The 7,100-nt window shown below is 43.8% G+C and overlaps 1 non-coding gene across 1 annotated transcript; it reads right to left on the bottom strand.

Annotated features, from left to right (window-relative positions):
- Positions 1-5,727: 5,727 nt before the first annotated feature.
- LOC114809753 lies at positions 5,728-5,865 on the bottom strand. Its single transcript, XR_003757531.1, has one exon. It is a non-coding gene; the product is annotated as a small nucleolar RNA SNORA7 (small nucleolar RNA).
- Positions 5,866-7,100: the final 1,235 nt, after the last annotated feature.

The following is a 7,100-nucleotide window of genomic DNA, read 5'->3' as shown; positions in this document are numbered from 1 at the left end:
TTGAAAATGATTTAGTGTCTCAGTAGCATAGCAATACAAAGAAGGATCGATTGCTGATATTCCACATTGTGCAAAGCAATTTGATCGTGGAAGACGCTATATTAAGTGGTCTTGATAATGCTCTGAAACTGCAGGCATATTAACACCGTTACCTCCTCCATCCCCACCCGGCTAAGGAAAATGCAAGAAATAAAGCTTTCAATTTTAAGTAGCCACATCCAGGTAGTATATGTGATTACAACAGAGGAGTTCCTGAAAGAGAAGCCAACTCCTGACCTAGTGCATCTAAATGTAATATTATTCACAAGTCTTTATGAGTGGTTCTTAACATTATTTTTCTAACTCAAGCAATCTAGACTGTGAGCCCGTTGTGGGCAGGGATTGTCTCTATTTGCTGCTGAATTGTACTTCCCAAGTGCTTAGTGCAGTGCTCTACACCCAGGAAGCATTCAATAAATATGATTGAATGAATGAATGAATGAATCATGAGTAGCTGCTATTCCAAGGGAGGGGGAAAAAAAAAAATCTATGCCTGCCAAGTCAACCATTCAGAGAAGGAAATTTTCTTCTTCATTCAAGAGAATCCCGTGGGCCTCACCTAGAATTTCAGAGGTCCTTAATAACCCCCAAATTGGGCCCTCAGTGGAAACCCATAGGTGTCTGCTCCTGGGATCTCAGCACTTAATAATAATAATGGTGGTATTTGTTAAACACTTACTATGTGCCAGGCACTGTACTGAGCACTGGGATGGATACGAGCAAACCGGGTTGGACACAGGCCCTGTCCCACATGGGGCTCCCAGTCTAGATCCCCATTTCCCAGATGAGGCAACTGAGGGCCAGAGAAGTGAAGTGACCTGGCCAAGATCACACAGCAGACAAGTGGCAGAGCCAGGTTTAGAACCCATGACCTTCTGACTCCCAGGCCTGTACTCTATCCACAATGCCATGCTGCTTCTCTACAGTGCCTGGCACATAGTAAACTCTGAACAAATATCACAATTTTTATTACAACTTATGATCAGCGGTAGAGGGGGCAGTCGGGGTTATTTTTACCAACCAGACCTTGGGGCAGGAGGATTAGCAGCAGTTGCCTCAATCAGTCAAGAGGACTTCCTGTGCCCCGCCGCCCCCTCACCTTCCCCGGGGAGCACTGTCCCCAGAGCACAGCGCTGTTCATGTTGCCCCGTGACCGGTTTCACCCTGAGCCATCTGGTCTAGATCAGTAACAGTTTTAGGGGGCTGGAAGCAGCAAGGGGTGGGTCCCTGCCCCACATCACCGGGGAAGGTTAGGGGTAGGGGCACTGTTGAAATGTGACTATTTAACCTTGCCACAGCTTCTGGTCTTGGCAGTAACGGCTGCCCAGAGCAGAAGAAGTTACCATCACCTTTGATCTCTACTGGGGGCAAGAAGGAGGCAGACAGTGAAATTGAGAATCAATCACATGCATGTTCCCCACCTCTCACCCACCCACCCTTCTGCATCTTTGAACTCTGACCCGGAAGTTTTCCCGCGGGGAGAGGTCACGGATCTTCGCTCCAGACAGATTTGTCTCCATTTAACTACTGGTTGAAAGGTAGGAATGAGAAATCCTGCCTTGATTCTCTGGAACTGTGCATCCGGTCTCATTATCTCATATCTATTCATTCATTCATTCCATAGCATTTATTGAGTGCTTACTATGTGCAGAGCACTGTACTAAGCGCTTGGATTGTACAAGTCGGCAACAGATAGAAACAGTCCCTGCCCATATCTACCCTGGCGCTTAGTACAGGGCTTGGCACACAGTAAACACAATGCCATAATTCATTCATTCACTCAATTGTATTTCTTGAGCGCTTACTTTCTTCTTTTCATTATTATTAGACCCAATTTGCTTGTAACCACCGCAGTGCTTAGTACAGTCCCTGGCACATAGTAAGTGCTTAACAAATACCACAATTATTATTATTACCGAAGTTCTACAACAAACCAGCTAGAAGCTACCTATATGAACTCCTTGTACACAGTGGTCAAATCATTCATCTCGTAGGCATTCTGAACACAAGATACTTCCCCAAAGATAAACCAGGCGAGCCTTAAATCAGAGTGAAATTTGATCCTGAAAGAGCAGGGTCATCTTAATCCCTGGACTAAGAATTTTCCCGAGGCTCTTGCTCCCAGGGGTTCTCCCAGACCATCAGTGGGCTCTCCAATCCTCCACCCTGCATGAAATCCAACAGGACCATTCCCTCCCTTTCCTCCTCTAAACCCAACCCTACAGAAGTGTCGGGGAGGAGAGTGTAAGTCATTCATTCATTCATCCGATCTTATTTATTGATCCCGTACTGTGTGCAGAGCACTGTACTAAGTGCTTACCCGGAAGCGAGAGGACCCACAGCCTTGTTGGGCTGTGGGTGGACAGAATCAATCAATCAGTGGGAAGTCTAGTGGAAAGGGCAAGGGCCTAGGAGTCAGAGGACCTGGGTTCTAATCTCAGCTCTGCCACTTGCTATGTGACTTTGGGTAAGTCACTTCTCTGTGCCTCTGTTTCCTCACCTGTAAAATGGGGATTCAATCCCAATTAGACTGAGAGCCCCATGTGAGACAGGAACCGTGTCCCACATGATAAACTTATATCTACACAGGCACTTAGAACAGTGCTCAACACAGTACGAGTGCTTACTGTGTACAGAGCAATACAAATAAAATTGAGTTGCTACACACATTCCCTGCCCAAAAGGGGCAGGGGACCCACTGCTGGCTGGCCCCAAGTTCCCATGACAAGGAGAAGAGGGCTTCATTGTATGCCTTGGGAAGCAACATGGCGTAGTGGATAGAGCACAGGCCTGGAAATCAGAACGTCATGGATTCTAACCCTGCCTTCGCCACTTTTCTGCTGTGTAGCCTTAGGCAAATCACTTCACTTCTCTGTGCCTCATTTACCTCATCTGCAAAACGGGGATTAAGACTGTGCGACAGGTACTGTGTCCAACCTGATTGGCTTGCCTCCACTCCAGCGCTTAGTACAGTATCTGGAACATAGTAAGGGCTTAACAAATACCACAATACTCACCATTATTATTATTCACCGTAGGCTGCTTCACATCCTCCCCCTGGACCCAACGTGATCAGGATCCTTGCTACCGAAGAGAAGGGAAGGTGATGACAATTCGCCGAGCTTGCCTGGAGCGATTCCAAACCCAGTCAGGCCGAATAAAACGCTTTCCAAACCCAGTCAGACCGAATAAAATGTTTTCCAGGGCAGACAAGGATGCCTAAGTAATGCCATGCAAGTGGTGGGGCTGGAAGGGGAAAGCTGACTTTCCCATTTCAAGCTGAGGGCTTCTTTAAGACACCCACTGGAATGGGAAAATACAGTTAAAACGACGCATTAGCATAACACATTGTTTAAGTAATTTTTAACTGTTTCATTTGGCCCCGGGGCAAAATGCCATATAAAGTTTGCATGAAGATAAGCTGATTCCTTTAGCATTTCCAAAATGTCCTGGCTTTAGGCTGAGCTTGCTGCCAACAGATAGGAGACCACATCTGAACCACTAATGCACTCATAAAACGGCTTGAGTCCTCTGATCACCCCTTTTAAAAACAGCTTCTTACTCAGCATCAAAAACATTAGCACTTTTCTGAGAAACCAAACTGACACATGATTTAGCACCATGCTGATAATAACCCACATGGTTTAAAAGACTCCACTGCAATCTTAAACACGTGTGAAGCTCTTCCTCCAGCTCAGCCTGTTTTATAAACTGATGGGTGAGTTTCACAAACGCTTTCAGCCCCTAGCTGTAAGTACAATTTTAGTAGAACAATGGAAAATTGTTCTGAAGAGAAAATCATTCTCTTCAGCCTGGTAAGATCCAAGCCACCGGTTTTCCTCTAGTGATAAATGGAGCCTACTTTTGCACGATAACAAAAATCAGACAGAAGTCAGAGCTGGCAAGGTTTGGAGTGGCACCTATGACTTCCCTGTGGGCAGGGATTGTCTCTCTTAATCACTCTGTGGTACTTTCCCAAGCGCTTAGTGCAGTGTTCTGCACACAATAAGCGCTGAGTAAATACAATTGAATGAATTTTCCTAAAAGGTTTAAGCAGGTTAGCAAGAAAGATGAGGACAAACGGAGCTGAAAACTAATCTGTGTTAGGAGTGTTACAGAGAAACAAGAAATGCTCTTAATATACCTTAAATATTAAGTAAGATACCCAACTGACTGTGTACAGGCTGATTTGATTTCCATACATTACCTTACATTCACCAGCTTGGGGGGCGGAAACCAGGAGAAGAGTTGGAGGATCAGTGTGTCCAAGTGGAATAAGCACAACCTTGAAAGTGAAAGGACCTGAGTTCCAATCCCAGCTCTGTCACTTACCCACCATGTGACCTTGGGAAAGTCACTTAATTTCTCCGTTCCTCAGTTTCCACATCTCTTAAAATGGGAGTTCAATTCCTCCTCTTCCTCCCTTTTAGACTGTGAGCCCCATGTGGGACAGGGACTTTTTCTGACATGGCTAACTTGTACCTAGTCAGCACTTAATACACTGCAAGGCACATAGGAAGCGCTAAACAAATACCGTTAAAAAAAAAGGAATTGCTCTAGTTGAGCAAAGGCTATTGAAGATATGGTTGCCAACAGTCAGCAGGCCTTCTCAAACATTTAGCACAATGCTCCTCCCACTGTAAGTGCTCAATAAATACTGATAAACTTGAAAATAGTGACAGGTGGGAGAAGAGAGTTAGTGAGCTAAGAAGGAGGCAAAGTATCTTAGTGGAAAGAACATAAAACTAGGAATCAAAAGACTCAGAAGAATTAAAAGAATCGAGAGAAAGGAGAGAGAAACAGGGTAGTCTAAGTGCAGGGAAGAAGAAAGGTAGGAAAGAGCACGGGTCTGGGAATCAGAGGACCTGGGTTCCAATCCCAGCTTCACCTCTTTTCAGCTGTGTGGCCTTGGGCAGGTCACTTAACATTACCATACTGCAATTTCCTCATCCATAAAATGGGGATTAAATCCTACTCCCTCCTATTTAGACTGTGAGTCCCATGTGGGACAACCACTGTGTCCACCCCAGTGCTTAGAACAGTGCTTGGCACATAATAAACACTAAGTATAACAACTATTCAATTCCTCTTCTCCCACTCCCTTCTGCATCACCCTAATCTGCTCCCTTTATTCACCCCAGCTCCAAAGCACATATATACATATCCATAATTCATTCATATTAATGTCTCTCTCCTCCTCTGTACCGCAAGCTTGTTATGGGCAAGCAATGTGTCTACTAACTCTGTTATATTATTATATTGTACTCACTGAAGCACCTGTGTGTTCTGCCTACTGTAAGCACTCAATAAATATGATTTTTATTATTATTGTTATTATTATTACAAAACAATAAAATGGGGATAAGATAACTGCTCCTTCTGCCACTTAGGTTGTGAGACCTGGTTGGGTTAGGGATTTTGCCCGATCTGATTTTCATGTCTTTACCAGTACTTTACATTTGTCTTGTCTTATGCTGTCGAGTCATTTCCAACCTATAATGATTCCATGGACACATCCGTCCCAGGACTCCCCACCTCCATCTGCAATCGTTCTGGTACTGTATCCATAGAGTTTTTTTGGTAAAAAATATGGAAGTGGTTTATCATTGCCTTCTTCTGCACAGTAAAACTGAGTCTCCGCCCTCAACTCTCTCCCTCATCGCTGCTACCCAGGACAGGTGAGTTTTGATTTGTAGCAGATTGCCTTACACTTGCTAGCCACTGCCCAAGCTAGGAATGGAATGGACAGGCCTCTGCTTGACTCTCCCTCCTATAGCCGAGACTGGTAGAGTTCTAGAAACTCTCTAGGTGTGATGCTGAGAGGGGGCTTTATACTAGTAAATATTTAATATCATTATTACTATTATTTCCACACACAGAGTGTACAAGGCAATGTCAGTGTCTCCTCAGTCTTCTTAACCACACTCACGTACTTGGGCAGAATATCACAGTCAGTAATATCTTCACAAAGGAAGGAAAATCATTATATTAGTCAAGTGATGGTATTTTTTGAGTGCTTACAGTATAAAGAGCACTGTACTAAGCACTTGGGGAAGTGCAATGTAATAGAGTTCATAACTGTGGTCCCCTGCCCACAGGGGAGACAGCCTTTAAAATTCATTACAGATATATTACAGATTAAGTACATTTAGATCCTTTATTTAGTCAAGTTAGGTGCAAAACAAACCACTAAAAAGAAAGCAAGTAAAACAAGAGCAGAGGTCCTGAAGTCAAAGGACCTGCGTTCTAATCCTTGTCTGCTGTGTGACCTTGGGCAAGTCTCTTGATTTCTCGGTGTCTCAGTTCCCTCATCTGGAAAATAGCAATTCAACACTCGTTCTCCCTCCTACTCAGACTGTGAGCCCTAATTATCTTGTATCTCCCCCAGGGATTAGTACAGTGCTTGACACATATTACGTGATTAACAAATAAAATTATTATTATTTAAAAGCATATTTAAAATATCAAATAATCCAGAGTTTTTTATGGTATCTGTTAAGTGCTTACTATGTGCCAGATACTGTACTATGTGCTGGGCTGGATACAAGCTAATCAGGTTGGACACATTCCCTGTCCCTCATGGGGTTCATAGACTTGATCCCCATTTTACAGATGAGGTAACTGAGGCAGTGAGAAGTTCAGTGACTTGCCTTCTTCTATTTATACCTTCTTCCATGTCCTCCATGACTTTTAATTGGCAATAATTAACTTTTGAGATAGGTTTAAGTTCCTGGAAACTTCAGGGATATCAGACTTTAGACAAATTGACTTCAGTTGTTTTGTTCTCTGTAAATTGATATCAGGATGTCTAATTCTCTGGACTGTAAACTGAGGACATCATTCATTCATTCAATTCATTCAATAGTATTTATTGAGCGCTTACTATGTGCAGAGCACTGTACTAAGCGCTTGGGATGAACAAGTTGGCAACAGATAGAGACAGTCCCTGCCGTTTGATGGGCTTACAGTCTAATCGGGGGAGACGGACAGACAAGAACAATGGCACTAAACAGCGTCAAGGGGAAGAACATCTCGTAAAAACAATGGCAACTAAATAGAAT

The sequence above is a fragment of the Ornithorhynchus anatinus genome, chromosome 2, assembly GCF_004115215.2.
Source record: "Ornithorhynchus anatinus isolate Pmale09 chromosome 2, mOrnAna1.pri.v4, whole genome shotgun sequence".
NCBI classification, from domain to species: Eukaryota; Metazoa; Chordata; class Mammalia; order Monotremata; family Ornithorhynchidae; genus Ornithorhynchus; species Ornithorhynchus anatinus.
This window is presented reverse-complemented; position numbering and strand designations above follow the sequence as displayed.